General features: G+C 41.2%; 1 protein-coding gene across 1 annotated transcript in view; it reads left to right on the forward strand.

Moving 5' to 3' along the window:
- The first annotated feature begins 4,039 nt into the window (after nucleotides 1–4,039).
- LOC122404561 (dipeptidyl aminopeptidase-like protein 6) overlaps nucleotides 4,040–13,709 on the forward strand; it is a 205,773-nt gene continuing 196,103 nt past the window's right edge. The window contains exon 1 of the mRNA XM_043408621.1: nucleotides 4,040–4,187. The gene's annotated coding sequence lies outside the window, so the exon portion shown is untranslated. The remainder of the gene's footprint in view (nucleotides 4,188–13,709) is intronic.

Consider the following 13,709-nt stretch of genomic DNA (forward strand, 5'->3'; position numbering starts at 1 on the left):
TCATTTTCAAGGATGTAAAGTATAGTTTGACCTATAAAAAAAAATTTCTCCAGTTTTTCTTTTCCCCATCGTGTAGGTGGCATAAGTCCTCAGATGTTTCAAGGTTTTTGCGGTGTACGGCGTGGGTGGTTCGTTGGACCGTGTTTATTCCATCGTTGAGGCTGCCAGAGGGACGAGTCTACAAGGGTTTGCGGCGCCTGCGAAGGGGTGAGGGAGCACCGGGATCGGCAGAGGGTTGAATTTCGTGGCGAAACGTCGGGGAACAGCAAGAATCCCGATGGCGTGGTGCTACATATGTGCAACGAGCACGGAAACGGAAAGGGGGCTGGGAAATGTACGAGGAAAAAAAGGTGAAACGCGAAGAAAAGGGACGGGACGGGGATGGAAACGTGTAGCCAAATAGACGGCGCGAAGTGGAGATGGAAATATTGAAGAGAGGATCCGATTAAATGGAGATAAAGGAGCGGAAGGACTAACTAGGCTGCTTCGTATCAGGCCGCCATTTAAAGCCTCGTAAAAGGCTCTAAAATAGAAGTCTGCAATATATTCCGACTCCATTGAATTGATCTAATTTATTTTGCTTAAACAGAGCACGTTTAATAATCGAAAAGAGTATTTTCAATGTATAAAAATTTAATGCGTAAATTTAATCTATGAACAAGAGTCTGAGAAGAGAGAAATTTGCGATAACAAGGTTAATCGAGAAAATGTGAGGTTCGGGGGTGAAATCAACAGGTAAAAATAGATAAAAAGGCAGAACGGAATAATTGAGAGTTATTATCAGTAGCAGTGGGAAAGCAGTTACCTCATTGTGCTCGAGCAATTATTTGCAGAGCTCGCCACACGGCGCCATACTTTTCTCGATATTAGCAAAATTCATATAAATTGCACAATATGGGCATTTTCGTGCAGTAATAACTTCGAGTGACTTTTACAGTGAATTGCAAAAATGGGTCCTCGCAAAAATCATTTCATGAAGGTCGACTTTCGAGTTCTTGATTTTCCAATGAATCCCGATTGTCCAGAGGAACAATAAAAAATGTCTTTACAGAAGTTTAACGAAACGTTACACGACGTCGGTCTTAAAGAAGAAGGTCGAGGCGAAAGATGGAGCGATCGTCGTGAGAATGAAGAAAGAAAGGTCGTGATTCCCCAGAAAATGGGGAACGCGTGTCGGGACGCCGAGAGACCAGAGTCTTGCCAACGGCGGAGGCGGACGAAACCGCGAATTTCGACGTAGAAAAATACACGGGCAGAAGGAGAAATGGTCGTGCACGAGGGGGTAGCAAATACCGGAGAAACAAAGACGGAGTTCGGTTGCGGCGGAGGGGGAGGGGAATGCTAAATCGCAGCGGGCGCGAAAGGACAGACGAAGCGGAGCCACAGGAGGGAGACGGGAACGTTCGAACAGAAAGGAAGAAAAGGGACACCTGTACCTCGCTGCAACCAAGACGAAAAAGCAGAAACCCCGAAAGAAAACTTGGCGGTCGAGCTTTCGGGGGGGGGGAAACAAGAAAATATTTAAGATACGTCGATACAGGACGATCCCAGAAACTGGGACGAGCTAGAGAAATAATTGTTACAAAATAAAATTCTGGAACGCGAAGATTAGAATTATTTTTCCATTGGGGTACACTCACTTGGACAAACTTTGGTTTAAATTGTGTGTAGCTTGATAAGTTAATTAAGATCGGCTCGATCAACACTGTAGCTGGTCGCTGCATTTTTTAATCATTTTTATTATCGATTTGAAATTCGTTTTGTCGATAGACTGTGGGATAGAGAATTTTTGTTCAATTTTTACTTTCAGAGTTAAACGATACTTTGGTCAGACTTTGTGCGTAGTCCAGAAGATACACAAAGTCTAGCTCGAGAAGAAAGGAAGAAATTGAATTGATTTATGGTGCATAATCGCCCCCCTACAATCATCCCTTTCACGGATTCGTTCCTGGTCCAGGAGTTAGACTCCCAAGCTCGATTCCTCCGTGAATCTTATTAAACTTGTTGAGCTATACAATGTAGAATATCGTAATCGATGCTCCAATGGACGAATAAATACAAATGGGCAGTTTTCGGTTGTTGACAAGGCGACGAACAACCTGTTTGACAAGGGTTGTTATGGAGGCTCCAAGGGAAACAAATGTGTTTTCATTAATCCACCCTTCTCTGTGAACCTGGTTCCATCATGTTGTGCAGTTACAATACACTGTTATTTCAGATTCATTACTGTCATTCATCCTTGTTCATTCATCAACATTCTGTAATTTAATTCTAAAAGAAGAATAGTAATTCTCAACAAAATAAAACACGTTGTTGTCGATAGTAACCCATAACCTAATACTAAACATCACACGTGTGCTCGTGACCCCACATAACAATGGTACTTTAATGGCTGTGCAGTGGTAATGTACGACAGAGTAAATTTATGCATAAACACGTACTTCTGCTGGAATAATATAATTATTGCAATGTTAACTATGGTAGAAAATGTTACAAGGAAATCTGTATCGAAACTTAAAGTTAATCGGATGAACAGTTTCGAAGACACGGCAGGTAAAAAGACGAGCTTCCGAGGGGGATGCGTTTGAAGAATTAACATTTCCCCGGAATAAAACGAAATTCTTTTAAATTCGTCTGCGAATTCCGGGGTGTATAAAGGGAAGTTTCCGCGTTGGAAACTTATCGGCTGCTTGCTTTTTATCTGCTCCGAGTAGTTGTCGAGCCTCTTTGAAACTTTCGTACGCCCGAATCTCCGCGTATCGACGTAAATTGCAGCCATTGCTTCCGAACTGTCGGATCCACGAGCTGCAACATTAACAAAACGCTATACCTATCAAACTACGATAAATACTGTAAAACAAATCGTCTTCTTATCTAAAAATATCACCGAGAACGTTGTCGACGATTGTCCATCCTCGTTGCACGAACAGCATTTTGAAAAAGAGGAAGGTGGACGTAGTCAAAGGGTACAAGTTCAAAGTATTCTAAAAGGATGTTGCAGGGAATTTTCATCCGTGGAAAATCTTGCACTGAAATATTTTAATGGGAGGTTCAATCAATTTTATCGACAATTTGAACTTGTTACGCCAGCAAACTCTTCTTTTTCCAGCTTCGATGGACCTCGTTCCCCCGAAGCAGGGAATCAAGAGAACCCTAAAACGGGGACAGAGTAAAATGAAAACAAATGGCCGCGACAGAGAGGGAAGAGGCGTCGAGGAGGGAGCAGCGACACCAACGGAGCAGCCCGAAGAAAACAGGAGGGTTGCGTTCGAGGGGGGGGAGGGGACGCGTGTTCGAAAACACGGACACCTATCCTGATCAAGAAAGAAGCATCGGGGATGCAAGAGGGATGCAGAGTCGAGAACTGCGTCGAGAGAGACAGAGAGAGAGAACATGTTTGAAGGGTGAGGATCCATCGAAAAGAGAAAGGAGATCGCAGAATGAGTAGGTGTGAGAGAGAGAGAGAGAGAGGGTGGATGGCGGGGGTGGCGGTCTGAGTGAGATTCGGACAGGAAGAGGGAGAAAGAGAAAGGCTCCCAGCGAGAGGAAGCGGGGCGGGAGAGCGAGAAGGAAGAAGGGCAGGAGTGGGGGGAGCAGCAGGAGACCGAGGCTGCGGCGTAGCCTCAGTGCCGGCGCAGTGGCCGGGCCATCGTGTCCTGTGCCTAGCTTTCCGTGTGCTCTCTTTTTCCCCCGATCTCGCAGTTCGTCTACGATCCTCCAGAGAGATCGTACTCCTTCTCGTGTGTTTCGCTCCCTCTCGGGCCTAACTTCTCTCTCTCTCTCTCTCTCTCTCTCTCTCTCTCTCTCTCTCTCTGTCGCGCGCGGTTTACAAGTGGTGAACTGTTCGCGAACAACGAACGTCAGGATGCAATCGCGAGTCGTGACGCGTCGCGACGCACGGTGAGGTCCTCCGACGCCGAAGGACCTCCCGCTGGTGACAGCCTACGCGTACCCTGTGGACGTCGTACGCGATCGCGAGAAAACGGTTCCCCGATTGCGGTTGTGGACCCGCCGGGCAAACGGACAGGACGAACGCGAAGAAGGACACCCTGCCGGGCAGCAGCCGGGAGGATCACAGGGCGAAGAGGTGGGAGCCATGCCGCCCGGGCGAGCTTCCCTCGAGGTAGCCAGGATCGTCCGGCATCCCTGTTCTTCTGGTGCACCGCGATCCGGTCGCCTCGTCTGAGGTAAGGGATTATTTTCCATCGTTACAGTGCCCCTGCTACGCGATAGCAGGCTTGGTAGCTTGGAGCAACCTGTGTTCGGGACCGATGCAAGCACGGTTTTCGCTGGCTCTCGGGCCCTTCGAGTGCGAGGTTCTTCGCGAGTGTTTGGAACGCGAACGGACTCTACGATAGTGCCGTATCTCCTGATATTTCGAGATGGATTCTCTCCGATACTCGTGACACTGGTTGTCCAGCTTGTGCTCCGGGTGATCCAAACAAGTGTCGATATTCCGAACCGCGTATTGCACATGGCGACTCGGCAACGTTAACCCTCGAGTGGATTACTGGCCCTGCAGAAGTTCAAACTAATTCATTGTATGATACATATCGATGTAAGATGAAAGATCGTGTGAAAGTTGATTTCCATTTACCTAGTTTGGTAAAAGTCGACGTTAACCCCTTGACGTACGATTTCATTTCGAATAATTCGTCAAACTTATACTATTTAATTTCATATAAATTTGTTCGTACAAATGCCTTGTGAATGTAAAAATGTGTTGATTTTAATATCTGAGACTCGATGACGAGTGAGTAGTCTCATGATTGTGAAACTTGACATCAAGAACTTATGAGTCAGACTCGTTATAGTACGGCAAGGGGTTAAGTAAAATGATTCAGTCGAGATTGAGAGTCCACTTCAGGGTTGAGCTATGTTCGACGATCGAAGGATTCCTCGGTTATTCCTCGGTTAGGAACGATTTTCGTCGTCGAAGGGTCGACGTTCGGACGCAGGTGTCATCGGACCAGCGCTTCTGTTGACGTTGGCCAGCCTGTCGAGTTGCAATAGCGAACGCCACAGGGCACCTGTTCCGTGAACAGAAAGCAGCCGCGTACGAGCCTCAATGAAGGTCGCTCTAACAAAGAGTCGCGTTTGCCTGCGTTTCTGTCGCATCGAACAGTCTTTCGATCGTGAAATTGTCGCCTAATGGCTCCGTCGTTCGTCCATTTCCTCGTGGCGGAGTCGCGGAAATCAGCGCGTTAAAAATCATGGGAGTCTTTGCAAAAGTGTGTCGATGGTGAATCTTAGGGGGAGCTAGGTTCATTCCGAGACTCGGGGGATCACCATGAATCACCGTTCGAACGGATTCAGAACTTGAATCCGTGGCTCGTGGAGGCTTCGAGCAACTTCGAAATCAGGATATCGTTGGACCATAGTCGTAACTTGCGAGTCTTAGGCCCGATTTAGGTCGTAAATTCTTCATACATGAACGAACACTCGATGTAAGGAGACTATTGAACTTCTGTTATATGAATCGTAGTCTGAATGGCCAGAATAAGTGAAACTTGATTTTTAATTACAAAATGGGGATTCGTTTGGTCAGACAGAAAGAAACGCAATGGAGGCGATGAATTCTAACCTCAAAAGTAAAAGATGAAAAGAGGAAAACTACGAAAATATAAATCATATAAAATCGTATTTCAAGTAGCTGAATGTCTAGAATAAGTGAAATTTTTAGGTGTAGAATCAGTATACACTTGGTTAGCCAGAAATCCTAACCTCAAAAGTGAAAGATGACAAACTATGAAGAGTACAAATAACATAAAATCATATTTCAAATTATTACTCGAACAATTATAATAGTATAATACTAAAGAGATACTTTGCGAGATTTAAGTAAAATTATAGTTGTGGATTAGAATATATCGGAACACGTGGTGCTTAGAGACATGGGGACATCGAAACTTTAAAACAGAAACAAACGAAAATGAGAATAACGACGAAGAGAGGAAACGATTGGCGTGAAATATATAAATTCATAATTACATCGATGCATATACTATACATGTGCATTACTAAGCTTCTTAGTTTCTTGTTGAGAGTTCAAGGCGAGGTCACCCATGTTTCTGACGCCAATCATCCAGGAAATTGATCCTCCATCAAAATTAGCCTCCCTCATCAAAATAGAAACAATCCCTCGATCTATTTTACGTTTATGGTTATTACAATAAAGTGCTATCATAGGTCATATATCAAGAAGTCCTCTTCAGTGGCCAAAACAGATCAATTACTTGAATTTTAATCTAATACACAACAGAATCAGAAATTGGGAACGAAGACTACCTAGAAGACTAATGTGACGCATCTAAAACGCGATTCTAACGTTCCTGGACCGTTTATCACGATCAGAAATCGCGATTATTGATTTCTAACCTTATAATGGAGTCCTCGATACATTGGAAATTGGGTCATCAATGAACATCATCGTAGACTGAGGCTCTTAAAGCACCCATGTGCATTGCATTAGGCTGTGCTCGACTTAGGACTCCCATTTCCTCGATTCGTAAACTGAAATCTAGAATTCCAAGACATTCTACAAAATGGCGAACAGTTTATTGTGACACTGAAGTAGACAAACTCTGTTAATGTACTTTCCAAGTGTGAGGAAAGGCTGTATAATCGTAAATCCTCATATTCTTTCTTACCACGTGCGACAGAAATTTGGTCAACGTGTCCCTATCTAAATTGTAATTCCAAAAACAAAAGGAAATTATTTTTACTGGTCTCTTCGAGTATCAATCCTAAAATACTCAATTTCTTCATCCTTGGATTGTGTAAAACACAGTCGCTATCGTAGGTTTGGTAATAATTTTTGATACATCTATTTTGTCGTTGAGAATTATTCGTAAGGAGTCCACGTTGACGTCGAGGGTGCATTTGTATTTCCCAAGGGCGGTCGTACGTCAGAAACGAAAGCTATAAATCACACGCTTGTCAAACGGAACGCGTACAAAATATGTTTACAACGCGTCGAGCACTGTCTCGATCAGCTATTGACGAGCATCGATCGGGGAACCTTAACCCTAATTCTGCAGGGACGTGACATTGCGTTAAGTTTGAGTAACTGTTAATGGAGTATACTCGTACGCTAATTATTTATCAAAATTTCACGCATTTATCGAGTTAGAAAATGTCGTTACATCGAATCGAGATTATTGATTTCCGATCTTACGGTTGGGAAATTAACTCGTCAATGGACGTCATCATTGACAGCCTAAATCAGTGTGTATCGAATTAGGCTATAATTGACCTAGGCCTATCAGTCCATTGACCGATACGTGGAATTCCAAAACAGTTCTGAGCATTCATAGCAGTTGTAATATATGTATCTTCTTATCGAATTCGTTTAGTTTCCCTGTCGTAGAGAATTATTCGTAAGAAATCGAGGCCGCGTTTCTATTTCCCTGGAGTAATCAGGAATCAGAAACGAAAGCTATAAATCACACATCGAGAGCACGCAACGTGTCCAAAACATGTTTATAACGCGTGCGTTTCGATCAGCCATTGTAAACCTAATTTAGGTTAGGTACGTAGCTCGTATCGACAATTCGAGTCGTTTAACTTGACCATACAAAGCGTCATTGTTACAGGGAAATTAATTTTCACGAGAAGAATGTCTCTGAACAACAAGTTCTATCGTTCAAATTTTAACCCCTTGATCTAATGGTTTAAGGGATGATAATATTTGTTTTATTGATAATGCATTTTTAGAAACAAATCCAATAAAGAAAACTGATCGTTCTTGGTTGACCCGAAAAATATGAGCGTTAAGGGGTTAAATAATCGAAGAGGTCTTTTAAATAATCTGAAAAAGTTCAAAAATCACGGTCGGAAAATACATTTAATAAACATCGAATTTTCGAAGATCGAAGGTTCGTAATACCATATAAGTAAGCAATTATAGTAATTGCTGGACGTTAAAAACATGAACCGACCAAATGGGAAGTCATTAGTCGCGAGTAGAGCACGCGACCGAATTCGCAACAATTCCTTGTCATGCAACAAATAACGACTGTTCTTTATATTTTCACCGAGCTGCAGACAGCGTTGAGTTTATTTTAATGATCCATGTTCCGATTATTAATGTTTCCCAAAGAATATATGAAAATTGAAGTCACACAAAAGATCGAAGATTTGAACAATTTTTCACTTTATTCATTTCGACGTTTCTGAGGTCAATTTAAAACACTTGTTTGACAATTATACTCCTGTTTGATATCCGTTAGCGAGTACGCGTTCCCAGGAAGCTGTACGCGCAGCTTCCAAGGATAGTGAACAGCCTAATTAGCCAGGAAAGTTAGGTATCGCGCACAGAACGCCACTGTAACGTTACATCCGCGTTCCCTCCTATTAGTTACGCGTCTCTGTAGTTATAACGCGTATTATTTCCAACACACGTCCTCTGCCAGGTTCGCGAAGGGCCAGGACAGTTTTCGGGGGATCGGTAACCAGCTCGACCGGCGCGTGCATCGATTTCGCGACCGATTTAAAGCGAAAAACGTCTCGAGGAAACGTTTCCTGTCGACCTACTCGAGGAACAATACCTACGAAAATCGTCGTCCCGCGCAACAACCCCGTCCGCTGCATTTATTTTTAATCGTCGTATTTACTTTCGTCAGCCACCCTGCAAAGACACGCTCACACTTCATCATCTTGCACGAATATTTTGAAATTTATTTTTTTTTAATTCTGTTCATAGAAAAGTGGAATATAAAATTTTGTAACGGGGGAATATTGGTAATTATTTCGTCAGCCACCCTTCAAAGGCGCGTTCACATTTCAACGTCATGCACGAATTTTTAAAAATTTATTTTTTTTAAATTCTGTTTATAGAAAAGTGGAATATAATATTTTGTAACGGGGGGGAATATTGGTAATTATTTTTTCAGCCACCCTACAAAGACACGTTCATACTTCACCGTCTTGCACGAATATTTTGAAATTTATTTTTTTAAAATTCTGTTCATAGAAAAGTGGAATATAATATTTTGTAACGGGGGGGGGGAATATTGGTAATTATTTGTTCAGTCACCCTACAAAGACACGCTCACACTTCACTGTCTTGCACAAATTTTTAAAAATTTATTTTTTGTTAATTCTGTTCATAGAACAGTGGAATGTAAAATTTTGTAACGGGGGAATATTGGTAATTATTTTTTTAGCCACCCTACAAAGACATAGTTTGGAACCTGAGCTCGAAGACAACCTCGTCGGTCATAAAATGCGGAGCGTACTCTCATTTCTCAGAGAAACTGGACTTTTCAATAAGTTATTATAAGTATTATTAATTGTGCTGATGTCGCTAATAACCATGTAGTTGATGCGACGTTAAACTATTAATTAAAAAAAAAAGACGCCCTCACATTTCACCGTCTTGCAAGAATTTTTTAAAATTTATTTTTTTTTAATTCTGTTCCTAGAAAAGTGGAATATAAAATTTTGTAACGGGGGGAATATTGGTAATTATTGGTTATTTAATTATGATTTTGGGTGGTGAGACGAGAGTGAAGTTCATCTATCGTTTTAGGGGGCTCGATGTTCACATAATTAGAGGTGATTCTAAATTTTGAATTTCAAAAAAATTTTCCAAATTTGGAAGCTCCAGAGGTGGGGTCAGTGGAGATACAGACTTGAAAAACTCTTTGTACCGCAGATGGTGTTGATTGACGTTGAAAATTGAAGTCCTCTTGCATCTGAGAATGACTCGTGTCTGACCATTGCTCGATATTTCTACTTGTTCTAGGCTTTCCCAAACGTCGATGGTGTATTTCGTTTCGATTTTGACTGTAAGACAGTACCATTAAAGGGAAAGAGACGATATTCTATCGTGATCGATGTTTAGAAACGTTATATATAGTAATATTAAGTAGAAATATCGAGCAATGGTCAGACCATTCAGGCTTTCCCAAACGTCGATGGTGTATTTCGTTTCGATTTTAACTGTAAGACAGAACCATCACTGGGAAAGAGACGATATTCTATCGCGATCGATGTTTAGAAACGTTATATATAGTAATATTAAGTAGAAATATCGAGCAATGGTCAGACCATTCAGGCTTTCCCAAACGTCGATGGTGTATTTCGTCTCGATTTTAACTGTAAGACAGTACCATCAAAGGGAAAGAGACGATATTCTATCGTGATCGATGTTTAGAAACATTGTATAGTAATATTAAGTAGAAATATCGAATGGTCAGACCATTGCTCGATATTTCTACTTGTTCCAGGCTTTCCCAAACGTCGATGGTGTATTTCGTCTCGATTTTAACTATAAGACAGTACCATCAAAGGGAAAAAGACGATATTCTATCGTGATCGTTGTTTAGAAACATTGTATAGTAATATTAAGTAGAAATATCGAGCAATGGTCAGACCATTGCTTGTTCCAGGCTTTCCCAAACGTCGATGGTGTATTTCGTCTCGATTTTAACTGTAAGACAGTACCATCAAAGGGAAAGAGACAATATTCTATCGTGATCGTTGTTTAGAAACATTATATAGTAATATTAAGTAGAAATATCGAGCAATGGTCAGACAATTCAGGCTTTCCCAAACGTCGATGGTGTATTTCGTCTCGATTTTAACTGTAAGACAGTACCATCAATGGGAAAGAGACGATATTCTATCGCGATCGATGTTTAGAAACATTGTATAGTAATATTAAGTAGAAATATCGAGCAATGATCAGACCAGCCGAATTTCAAATTCAATTATCTCGAAGGGGAAGCGTTCTACGAAAAAAATTTATTCTACAATTTCGACTTGCTTTTGCATGTAGAATTGCCCTGCCCTATCGTAGAAATCCCCAATGGGACGTTACACATACATGTAGAATTCAGACATTTAAAATAGGTCACCCGAATAAGGTGTCTGCACTTTTGGGAATAGATGTTTAATCTTGTTTGGTTTTAACGAAGAATTCCTCAGGCAATTTTGTTTTTTAAATAATTCTGTTTATCTAAGGTCGTCGAAGGTCAATTACAACGGAAAATAATTCTCTGATTATTCTTTGTATATTTTTCTTTTCCAGTTTTATACGCAATGATAGTAAGTTGAAAATAGAGACGTGGAACCGCAAATTCGAGGCGGAAACACGACCAAAGTGAAAGTTTAATTACGGTTCTTTTGCACGGTCCTCGGTGTACCACGAGCGTCGGGTCTCGTTTTTCTCCATAAATTTTTGCAAAACGAGCGTTCAAAATTTTCGCGCGGGGTAAAAATTTTTTACCCCCAAACGAACGGAATGGAATTCGATATTAGGCAAACGAATGGGGTACTCCGGGGGCAGAAGTTCCTCGCGTATCCACGGAGTTCTGGCGGCATAAATTTTCCCGGGGCCGGAAATTCCTGAAATTCCCTCGAACGCATGAAATCGAATTGGAAATTTCCCACCCCCTACCCCCTTTCCCCCCGTAAATCCGGAATATCGTTGCCCAGTTTCTGGCTGCGTCCCGTTTCGCGAGACCACTTAAAATTTATCTTTCTTCCCTGCACACGCAGCACAGTGATTCTTAACAGCAATCTATCGATCTTCTCCATCTTTACCCTTTTAATTCCTCCAACAATTCCAATCTCGACGATCTTTGTTTTCCAATACACTTTCGATATTGTATTTCATCGGATTTCCCATTTCTCGTTCGGTCAAACTTGCTTTTAGCCAGAGTGTACATTCTTTTTTTTGGGGGGGACACAGGTATTCCAAAATGACGAGTATTTTTAAGTGAATTGGAAATGGAACACAATTTTTATTAGTCAATTCGATTTTGAAAAGTTTTCCAGTTTAATAATGTTATTTATTTCGAACAACACGTGACAATCTCAAATAATATCCAGTTAATTAAAATACTGTATAATTCAAATAATTACTTTTCGAATGCTTTATTGCAGGTATTTTTATAAAAAGTTTTTCTTTTTAATAAGAACATGTACGTCTTTGCATCGATCCCATTGAAGTTAAATTGCTAATAAATAATATTTAAAAGCTGTAAAACTTTGAGCATGAATTCGAATCGGTGAACATTATTTCCGGGACGGTCGTTGAATCGTTTGTCGGAAGGCGTAAGACATATCCAGGGTTTACGGGTCTCGCGGCTGCCAAAATTTGCGTATCCGCGAGGAAGAGATACAAGCACGGGCTCGCTATTGCAAATTCGAGCGTGACTTATTGTCGTACACGGTCGCGAACACGCTCGCCAAGAATGTCGGCATCCTCGAAGAATTCCGGTGGGGTCGGTGGTCTCTGTCGAAGAGAGAGACTACCCCCGGGGCTGTTTCAGAATTTATTAGACCGTAGCTTCTTAATGCCTTCGACGGAATTTCCGTGGAACCGGTTCCACTGCCCTCTTTTCGACGACTTTCCAAAGAGATCGCTGGCTCCTCTAATTCCGGTCCACTTCTTACGGTGCGTCGTAAAATAATAGTTTCGCCGGGAGTCTCGGAACTCCTGGTCGATTTGGTAATTCGGGCTACCCCGTTATATATAGTAGGTCTACAAATTAATTTTTTTTTGTAGGCCTCTTTATAGCAATTTTTACGAGTATTTATGCTTATAATTCATAATTATTTAGATGATCTTGTTTGTGACGTAGACTAGATGGCGCTGTCGCGACCAAAACTGTTGATAATTCGAGGTTACTGAAAAATGGCGATCTTCATTCGATTTTAGCTCGTTTTCAATGTTCTGTTCGAGAGATTGACATTTTTTTTGCGAAATATTGTATTTAACACGTGAAACAAGTTATAATGTGACAATTGACAATACACTAGATGGCGCTGTGGCGACCAAAAGAGTTAATAAGTCGAGGTTAGTGAAAAATGGCGGTCTTAGTAGAGGATTCATTCGATTTTAGCTGGTTTTCAATGTTCTGTTCGAGAGATTGACATTTTTTTTGGAAAATCTTGCATTTAACTTGTGGCACAAGATACAATGTGACAATTGATAACAAACTAGATGACGCTGTGGCCACCAAAACAGTTAATAATTCGAGGATAGTGAAAAATGGCGAACTTCATTCGATTTTAGCTGGTTTTCAATGCTTTGGCCAAGAGATTGACATTTTTTTCGCAAAATCTTGCATTTAACATGTGGCACAAGATACAATGTGACAATTGACAATAGACTAGATGGCGCTGTGGCGACCAAAACAGTTAATAATTCGAGGATAGTGAAAAATGACGATCTTCATTCGATTTTAGCTCGTTTTCAATGCTCTGTTCAAGAAATTGACATTTTTTTTGCAAAATCTTCCATTTAACATGTCGCACAAGGTACAATGAGACAATTGACAACAGACTAGATGGCGCTGTGGCGATTAATACAGTTAATAATTCGAGGTTACTGAAAAATGACGATCTTCATTCGATTTTAGCTGGTTTTCAATGTTCTATCCATGAAATTGACATTTTTTTTGCAAAATCTTGCATTTAACATGTGGCACAAGGTACAATTAAACAATTGACAATAGACTAGATGGCGCTGTGGCGACCAAAACAGTTAATAATTCGAGGATAGTGAAAAATGGCGATCTTCATTCGATTTTAGCTCGTTTTCAATGTTCTATCCATGAAATTGACATTTTTTTTGCAAAATCTTGCATTTAACATGTGGCACAAGGTACAATGAAACAATAGACAATAGACTAGATGGTGCTATAATAGCCAAAACAGTCAATGATGGAGAACTTTCCAATCCAATGGAAGATGGT

Source organism: Colletes gigas, unplaced genomic scaffold (assembly GCF_013123115.1).
Source record: "Colletes gigas isolate AHSC1104 unplaced genomic scaffold, ASM1312311v1 Colletes_gigas_Sc00003, whole genome shotgun sequence".
NCBI classification, from domain to species: Eukaryota; Metazoa; Arthropoda; class Insecta; order Hymenoptera; family Colletidae; genus Colletes; species Colletes gigas.